The 8390-nt window shown below is 32.9% G+C and overlaps 1 long non-coding RNA gene across 7 annotated transcripts; it reads right to left on the reverse strand.

The window, feature by feature from the left end:
- Nucleotides 1-4528: 4528 nt before the first annotated feature.
- LOC110884953 lies at nucleotides 4529-7438 on the reverse strand. Of its 7 annotated transcripts, none has more exons than XR_004870180.1 (7): nucleotides 6907-7438; nucleotides 6740-6815; nucleotides 6399-6498; nucleotides 6219-6289; nucleotides 5997-6132; nucleotides 5437-5784; nucleotides 4529-5291 (listed from the first exon to the last, which is right to left on the reverse strand). It is a non-coding gene; the product is annotated as an uncharacterized LOC110884953 (long non-coding RNA). The 7 variants fall into 7 exon arrangements; XR_002561768.2 differs by lacking the exon at nucleotides 6399-6498 and having other exon boundaries at nucleotides 5437-5511; nucleotides 5598-5784; nucleotides 6907-7422; XR_002561766.2 differs by lacking the exon at nucleotides 6399-6498 and having other exon boundaries at nucleotides 5437-5511; nucleotides 5589-5784; nucleotides 6907-7421.
- Nucleotides 7439-8390: the final 952 nt, after the last annotated feature.

Here is an 8390-nt window from a genome sequence, read left to right on the forward strand (position 1 = left end):
TAGTGGTCAAAACATAAGAATAAAAAGAATTATTGTGAGATGGTTACAAATGTCATTCAAAGAGGAGTTAATTACAAAAAATGTCATGAAGAAGGAAAATGTAAGTATGCGAGTGAATGACATTCCTGTAATTAAAAGGAAAAGAAAGGGGACAATGGGTACTGTAGCTAAGGATATAATTTAATATATATGGTATAACTAGTTTATGCTCCGCTCGCATTGCGGGGCGGTAAGCGGAATATTTCTCAGTTTAATAACATGCAGGTATGTGTTTCTGTTACTTGTACATACTACTTATAACACGATCTCAATAAATATTACATCGAGACATAGATAAAAATACGCGTGTCAAATAATTTTTGTTTTAATAAAGTTTAGAAATTATAAAGTAACTTTATTAAAGTCCAAGGGTAGTAGCGGTGCCCACCAATAGCCAACGGTCACCATTTCCCCGGATTGATTCGTTACAGTAGCAACATGAAAAGGCTAAAATATGAAATACTAGAAGGAATAAGTGGAGGGAGTAAACATGTGCACTACCAAAGTTAAAGCAGAGGGACTAAACACGCATATAAACAAAGAGATGGACTAAACACTCATATAAACAAAGTTAAACAATAAAAAGAAAGTTTTTTATCTAAAAACAGAGGTGCTAAACACGTATATTAGCAAAGTTGAAGGTTTAAAAGTAAAATACAAAAAGCGACAATTAATTACTTAAAAGAATAAAAGTAGAGGGACTGAACATGTACACAAACAAAGTTAAGGTAGAGGGACTAAACACACATATAAACAAAGTTAACTAAGAAAAGGAAAAAAATTAAAAGCAGGGGGGCTAAACACGTATATTAACGAAGCTGAAGGTTCAAAAGTAAAATACAAAAAGAGTCGGCCAATGAGGGGGTGCCGGACAACTGTCTGTCTGGCACTATTCTCCCTCATGGGAAATGTATGTATGTAATAATAAAATAAAATATAAATATAAATATAAATATAAATATAATAATAATAAGGGAAATTAGTTCTGTAATAAACATGTCTTTATAATAACTAGTGGGTTACACCCGCGCTGCGCGGCGGCGGTATCAACGTTCAGTTGGTATCGGTCTGGTTCGTTTCGTAACTTGTACAATACCGGTTAAAACTTAAAAAAAAATTACACACACGTTACGTGGCGGCGGTACCATTTCATGACCTGTACATTACTGGTTGAAACATAAATAAAAACACGTTACACCGCGCTACGCGATGGCGATACTGACATTTGGTTGGTGTTTTGTTTCGTTACATGTACAATACCAATTGAAACTTAAAAAAAAAAAAAAAAAAAAAAAAAAAGACAAAATAGTTATATACCGCGTTACGCGGCGACGGTACTGTTTCGTTACCAATACCTGTTGAAACTTAAAAGAACACAAAAGAAAAAAAAACAGAAGAAGACAAAAAAAAAATAGTGTTCATCCGCACGTTATAAATTAATATATATAAGTAATAATAAGTAATAAGTAATAAGGTAACAAATTATAAAATAATTGTATTTTCTAGTTTCTTTTTGTTTATTTCTTTCCTCGAAACTCGGATACTTTTTTGACTTTTAAAAGAAATAAATTTAAATGTAAGCGAAGTTTATGATTAACATGTGCATCAACAACTATGTTCTAAAAAAATGTAAATCAACAAGATATAGAAACTATTTTTAAGACTTGTGACACTCTAGCTGTTAGGACTAAAGGCACTTGCTTTGAGTGCTAAGCGTGTCGAGCATGTTTGTGTTAACCGGGACTAGCTGGGATCATAAGGGTTGGTTAGAACCGTCAATCTAACTTCATTCATAGCTTTTGACCCATGCATGCATGGCTAGTTAAAGTTTAAGCCTGATTATACATAACATATTACTAGGCTTAGTTATGAACTTATGATGATTAACATAATGCACATTGTTTTAGTAAAGTTACGTGTATTATTTTAAACAGAAGTATAAAGTTTATAAAGTTAGCACGGAAACTAAAAAAAATGAACCAACTAGGACCGATTGTACTGTTAATTCAAGAGTTTGGACCAAGATCGGTATTCTTAAGTTTACATTTTATACATATATACATATATATAAAAAAGGAAAGTTGATTTTAATAATTTTAACTTTGACCAATTAAACTATTTTCTTCCCTGAGTTTTCTAATTCCTAAGGTCTATCCTAGTTGATTTGTATAATTAAGTCCGGCCTCAACTATATGGCCTATCTTTCTCATACCTAAAGCAACTATTTAGGGAACAAGGACCCTTTTTTAAGTATGTAACAACAAAACATAAATTGGACTCTCAAAACTGGAAATATAAAAACATAGAAGAATATTAATAAAATAGAAAATAAAGTTTAAATAGTCAAGATCATGGAAACAAACAACACCTATGAGAAATACGTGGGGGATAAGGAATTGATTAATGATGAAGATACCATGTATGATTGGAATTTGATTAAATTGGTCCATCTTTGTCATCTTATCTAAAGCTCAATATTCTAATTCTTTATTAAAGTTCCTTGATTTGTTGGTAAAAATTAATTAATTTATTTAATTAAGTAAATAACAAAGTAATTATGGTAGCTTTATCAGTTGGAACAAGAAGATCAATGTTGTTGCCTTGAATCAAAAGCCTTACTAACATCATGAAAGTTAGTTCACATGTCCTAGTAATGAATTTGCGAATTGGATAATTAGGCTTATAAAGATGGGGAGATATGATGGTATATGATTGAAGATTATGTATGTAAACTCGATATGTAGTAACTTCAACCCTAATATGTATATAGTTGGTGGATTACTCTTGTTACTATAATTAACCTTAGAATACTAATTAAACATATGTGATCGGCTAGAAAGGCGTTTGCTAGAAGAACAAAGTTATCATATGGCTTATGGGGTTTTAAGGTTTGACGAAATTATTGATTGAATTGGATGTCGTGTGTGCTTCTAGTATGCAAGAGTTGGTGAAGAAATGGTTGAGGAGAACCCTTGAATTCTCTTTCTCTCCATTTAGATTGTAGAGAGAGAAAGTTGAGGCAGAGAGAGAGAGAGAGAGATTGAGTTTTGAGATGGAGAGAGATGGGGTTTCATCTTTATTATTTTAGTATTTAGAGTAAAATGACCTAAATAATATCATGTAGGATCCATTTGGTCAAATTTAACCATAAAACTAACTACATTAGGGCTAATGAACATAATGTGCAAAAGTTTGCAAACATCGAGTATGTTTTTTTATAATTTTTTAAGACGAAGGAAACAATATACAATCTAGTATTAACATTAATGACGATTTTTGTAATTTACTCTACAACGAAAGAGATTAAATTATGAGATTACTCTTAAAATACATGCAATAACTAAACTTTTGGCCGTTTAACAAATTAAGTTTAGTTTGCAGTTAAAAAAATTTACTTTAGTTTAGGGCAAATTTCAATCCTACTCTTTTTTCAGTTGTATGTTTTTATTGGATTTTTAATATATTAAGTTTGGTTTAGTTTATAGTTAAAAAAATTAGTTTAGCTTAGGGCAAATTTCAATCATACTCTTTTTGTCAGTTGTATGTTTTTATTGGATTTTTAATATATTAAGTTTAGTTTAGTTTGTAGTTAAAAAAATTTTGTTTAGTTTCGGGCAAATTTCAATCATACTCTTTTTGTCAGTTGTATTTTGTTATTGGATTTTTAATATATATAATATTATGATAAAAGATCCTTATCCTAAAAAGTTAAGGAGAGATTTTGATATAATCACCTACGTCATGAAAAGGATTATGCATCACGAAAGAAAAAAATATATGTCATGATTGATTGATTTCTTTTCTTTTTTGTTTCTTATAACTTTGTGATAATGCACCCACAACACCAACTTTGTCGGAACCCCATATTTACCACATCGCACTACCTCCTTGTCCACATGAATACGGCAACAATGCAAATCTTTAGCCTAGGACGGTTTTATGAAAATTTTGGATGGATATGCCACTTGCACATAATTAACTTTGTATTTTTAAAATGAAAAAGATAATAATGCATGTTAAACAGTCAATTCAAAGTTTCAAACTACAACCATAAATCTTTAAAATCAAATCATGAACCAGACCGTATATATTTCAAATTGGACAACCAGTCAACTTTCATCAATTTCGACAAATGGTTTCCACGGTTCGTATAATTTTTTTTTTAATCTTTTTGGTAACAGTTCAATTCATTAAAGTAAATTTACTAAACCTTTAGTTTTAATACGTTTAATTATTAATCTAGTTTTCACTAATCGCTACGCAATGTTAAATCCTGCATTCTTTGATATTTGAATCTCTTGTTTTTCTTTGAACGGCTTCCCATAAAATCTACTCTTATAAAATCCACATATTAGATTATTAGCTACTTTATAAGAAGACTTGAACCCGTGTTACTTTGGTTGAGATTAACACATGGTGCGACTAACCAAAACTAGTTCTATACCCGTCCGGTGGACGGGTATATTAATGGTGTAATGACAATGTCAGCTAAATAACAACCAAAATGCATTTAAAAAATATTCAAATTATGATTATAATAACATCGCTTTATAATCATATTTAACCAACCAATAACTATATAAAACAATAGCATTTGGCGGTTCACTCATACTGATCAAAAACCTATTATGACCAATTACCTTACATGCCCAACTCATGTATTATGCCACCCCCGGTGGAAGATAAGATAAAAGGCTAATTATAAAACCAAATTCGGGTCCACTGACTCTCAAATATGGTAGTCGATAAACACCAGCCCCCACCTTCATTACTAAGTATCTTCTGTAAGTTTAGTTTCATATGACATAAGTATCTTCTGCAAGTAACCTACTAACTCAACCCACGATTGCACTAACGTAACTCACCCCACAACGTCTCTACTCTCTGATGAAAATGAGTTTATCAACGACCGTCCCCGCTACAACCACTCGCTGCACCGTTAGCTGACATGATACTTGGAATACAAATTGATAGTTTCTTTAAAGGACCCATTTTGACAAGAACTTATTTTGCTCCAAAACTGTTTTGACCCGAACTCATTTTGCACCAAACCCATTTTGACCCGAACACATTTTGCTCCTGACCCGTTTTGATCCAGATCCACTCTGACCCGAATCCATCCTGACTCGTACCCAAACCCGCCCAACCCACCCACTTTACCATGACTAAACTTACATGTCAACTTCATCAAATGTGTTCAGGGAATCTTTCATATGCGTAGAACCTCGCTTTCTTAAACAGGTGAGAGGAACCTGTATAACAAAACAATTGTGATTATATAAACTCTAACAAAAGCAAAGATTGCTTTGATAACAGGTAATTTAGTCACACTTACCATAGTCATTTAAAACTAACATTTATGTCACTGTAATATTAGCATAAAACTATGATTCTTACATGTATTTCTTTGTCTATAGTAGGCAGCTGAGGTTGACGCGTAGCAACTCGCTTTCTTAAACGGGTCATAGGAACCTGTATAACAAAAGAACAATAATTATATAAACACAACAAAAGCATAGAGTACTTTGATAACACGCACATCCGAATACCCGATAAACCTGTAAAAATGACTTTTTAGATCTGTAGGTGCGATTGACCGATGCTCATTGTCATCATAAATTGGCTCTTTGCAATAAAACATAATTCCATAAAAACCATTCACCATTCCCACATTTCCAGTCGTGCGTAAGCTTATAGTGATATTCCTTCTTGCAGAGAGCGGCATCATTGCCAACCACATTGGCACTGAAAAAATTAAATACACTTGGCACATTAACTTGTTTCATTCACAACAAATAAATAACTGTTATGATTAAATTACAATGTGTAGAGATGTTATCAATTAGAACCAATGACACATTTAACTTTAACCATGAACAACACTGTGCAAAAATTAAAATGAAAATCCGACCAAACTATCAACATATTAAGTCTAAAGATGATATCGAAGGCCAAACCTGTATACGATGGTCGATGATGAACGATAAGTGTGAGTCAATTGATGATGAAATTGAAGATTTCTTCCCAAATCTTCTCGGCAATGCTCCATCTATCCTAAATTACTTCGGCCTTGGGTTCGTTCACAACCTTTACCTGGATTGCATATACATTAAATTAAAAACATGAATTGAACACATAACTAATCATAGATATATGAACCAATCACTTAGTAATCATACAATTTTCTTCTTAGTTGCGACTCCCCTAACACTTTTCTTTGGAGCCTTCACGAAATTACAAATCACGCGAGCTGAAATGCATTGCAATCAATCAATAGAAAAAGAGATTCAGTGAATAAACTTTGAGAAACAAATAGAGGTTGACAATGTCAGCTAAATAACAGTCAAATTATTCTGTACAAGTAGAAACTAATGCTGGCCTGCAGATTATATGCAACCATCTCAGCACAATGTAGCCAACCAATTAGAGGCTTGTAATTAAAGAAGGTAATACGAGAACCTACAATCACCGTAAGTAGAACATACAAATTATTACTATAAAATCTAATATTTATACTCTAACTGTGATATATACAAGCTCAGGTTTACAATAGATATACTTGTAATCCAAAAAAAGTCAAGAAGCTAGGATTAAAATAGCCCTAATTGATATCGCACTAATCACTCAACAAAACTGAAATTGGATTTGTAAAAACAGAAATCTTTAGAGGCAACTGTAACCTATTGAAAGTGTGAGTTACCCGGGCTGGTCATCGTGCTAATTTATGTCGTCAGATCTTTCCACCTCTTCCCAAGCATCGGTACCAGCATTAACAACTGAATCCCAAATATGAACCCTAGAATCAAAATATGAAAAAAACGATTGACCAGAACAGAATCCCAATTTCGCATATATAGTTGGCATTACCTCCCCTTGCGCTGAGATCCTGAACCGTATCCACCGTAACTAACGCCAGAAAATCAACATAATCGTTGAAATGGAACTTCCAGACATCTTCTAGACCGGCGGGAAAGAGTCATACGATTTCGATACGGTGGTGTCGAGAGCAACGGACGATGAGGTTGTGAGGATGGTCAGTAGTAGTTGGCGATTGAGGGTTCATAGAAATAGGAGATGTAATCGCAGAGGGGTGAGGCTCCTCTGATGGAGGAGTCGTTGTGATGAATGGCGGTGGTGTTGGGACCAGGAGAGGGTGATATAACTGCTGGGTTCCGATGTGGGGGAGAAATTGAAGGAATCAAAAACCGTTTCCAACCTTCCCTTCTAGAAGGTTTTTGTGAATTATTACGGCCATGATTTAATTTCAACTTGATCCAAAGGTGGAGATTAAAAGTAGGAAGCTTTGACTTTAACGGGAACATTAGAATAGTTAATGACATGTATTATCCTGGCTACCATTTGGTTTCTATGGAGATCACATAATGAAAAAGTATTTAACAACCACACAACATCGGAATCTAAGGTTTCAAAAAGGATGAAGACCGACACGTTATTATAGATAAAGAATATGACGGAATTAACATCGTTAGAAATATTATTATGGTGTACTAGCTTCTTGCTGCTACATTGCGCCATTTATCAATAAAATTATAAAATTTAGTTGTTTAAAATTATTAGCTTAAAAAAAAAACAAATAAGATGATTTCATGTGGTTTGCCCTGTCATTAATCCGTTGGTGAAGTTTCGTGAAAAACCCATACATGGGTAAAAGTTTCACTACTGGATTTTACCGACTAGATCACATACAGAACATTCATCAAGATATTTACCGAAGGGTTACTAACGATCTTTAAATAATAGATTTATTTTTTTTTTCTTTTAAGCGTCAATAATCTATCGGTAACATGTTACCGATGGATACAAACGACTATCAAAAGGTTAGACGATTTTTAGGATTTTTTTTTATGTGTAGCCGGCTCGTCGGCTGATAAATTGTTTTTTAGTATTGAAAATTACAAGAGTGTCAATTTTATTTTATTATATTATTTCAGTTGCTTTTTATATATTTTTCAGATTTAACCCTATTAATTTTTATAACATTTATGATACCTTATGGTTTTTACGTTTGGTCCGACCGATCGGACCATTGAACCGGTAAAAAAACCAGTTCAACGTCCGATCCAGTTCTGAAAACATTGTTTGTAAAGGTGAAATATATATGAATGGATAATAACTTATTTTCAGAAACATGGAAGTTAGTCCACTGTTAATTGAGAATAATGGGATATTGTTGTCGAAGTAATCATCCTTGGGGGTCTGTACGTATAATTGAATTTATATTATACAATTATTTGGATTTTTGACAAGGACAAACTCTGTAACATGCCAAGCAATTTTATATTATACAATTTGTCTATCGTTAATATTTGTGGTAACTATGAGTTATACAA

Source organism: Helianthus annuus, chromosome 10 (genome assembly GCF_002127325.2).
Source record: "Helianthus annuus cultivar XRQ/B chromosome 10, HanXRQr2.0-SUNRISE, whole genome shotgun sequence".
NCBI classification, from domain to species: Eukaryota; Viridiplantae; Streptophyta; class Magnoliopsida; order Asterales; family Asteraceae; genus Helianthus; species Helianthus annuus.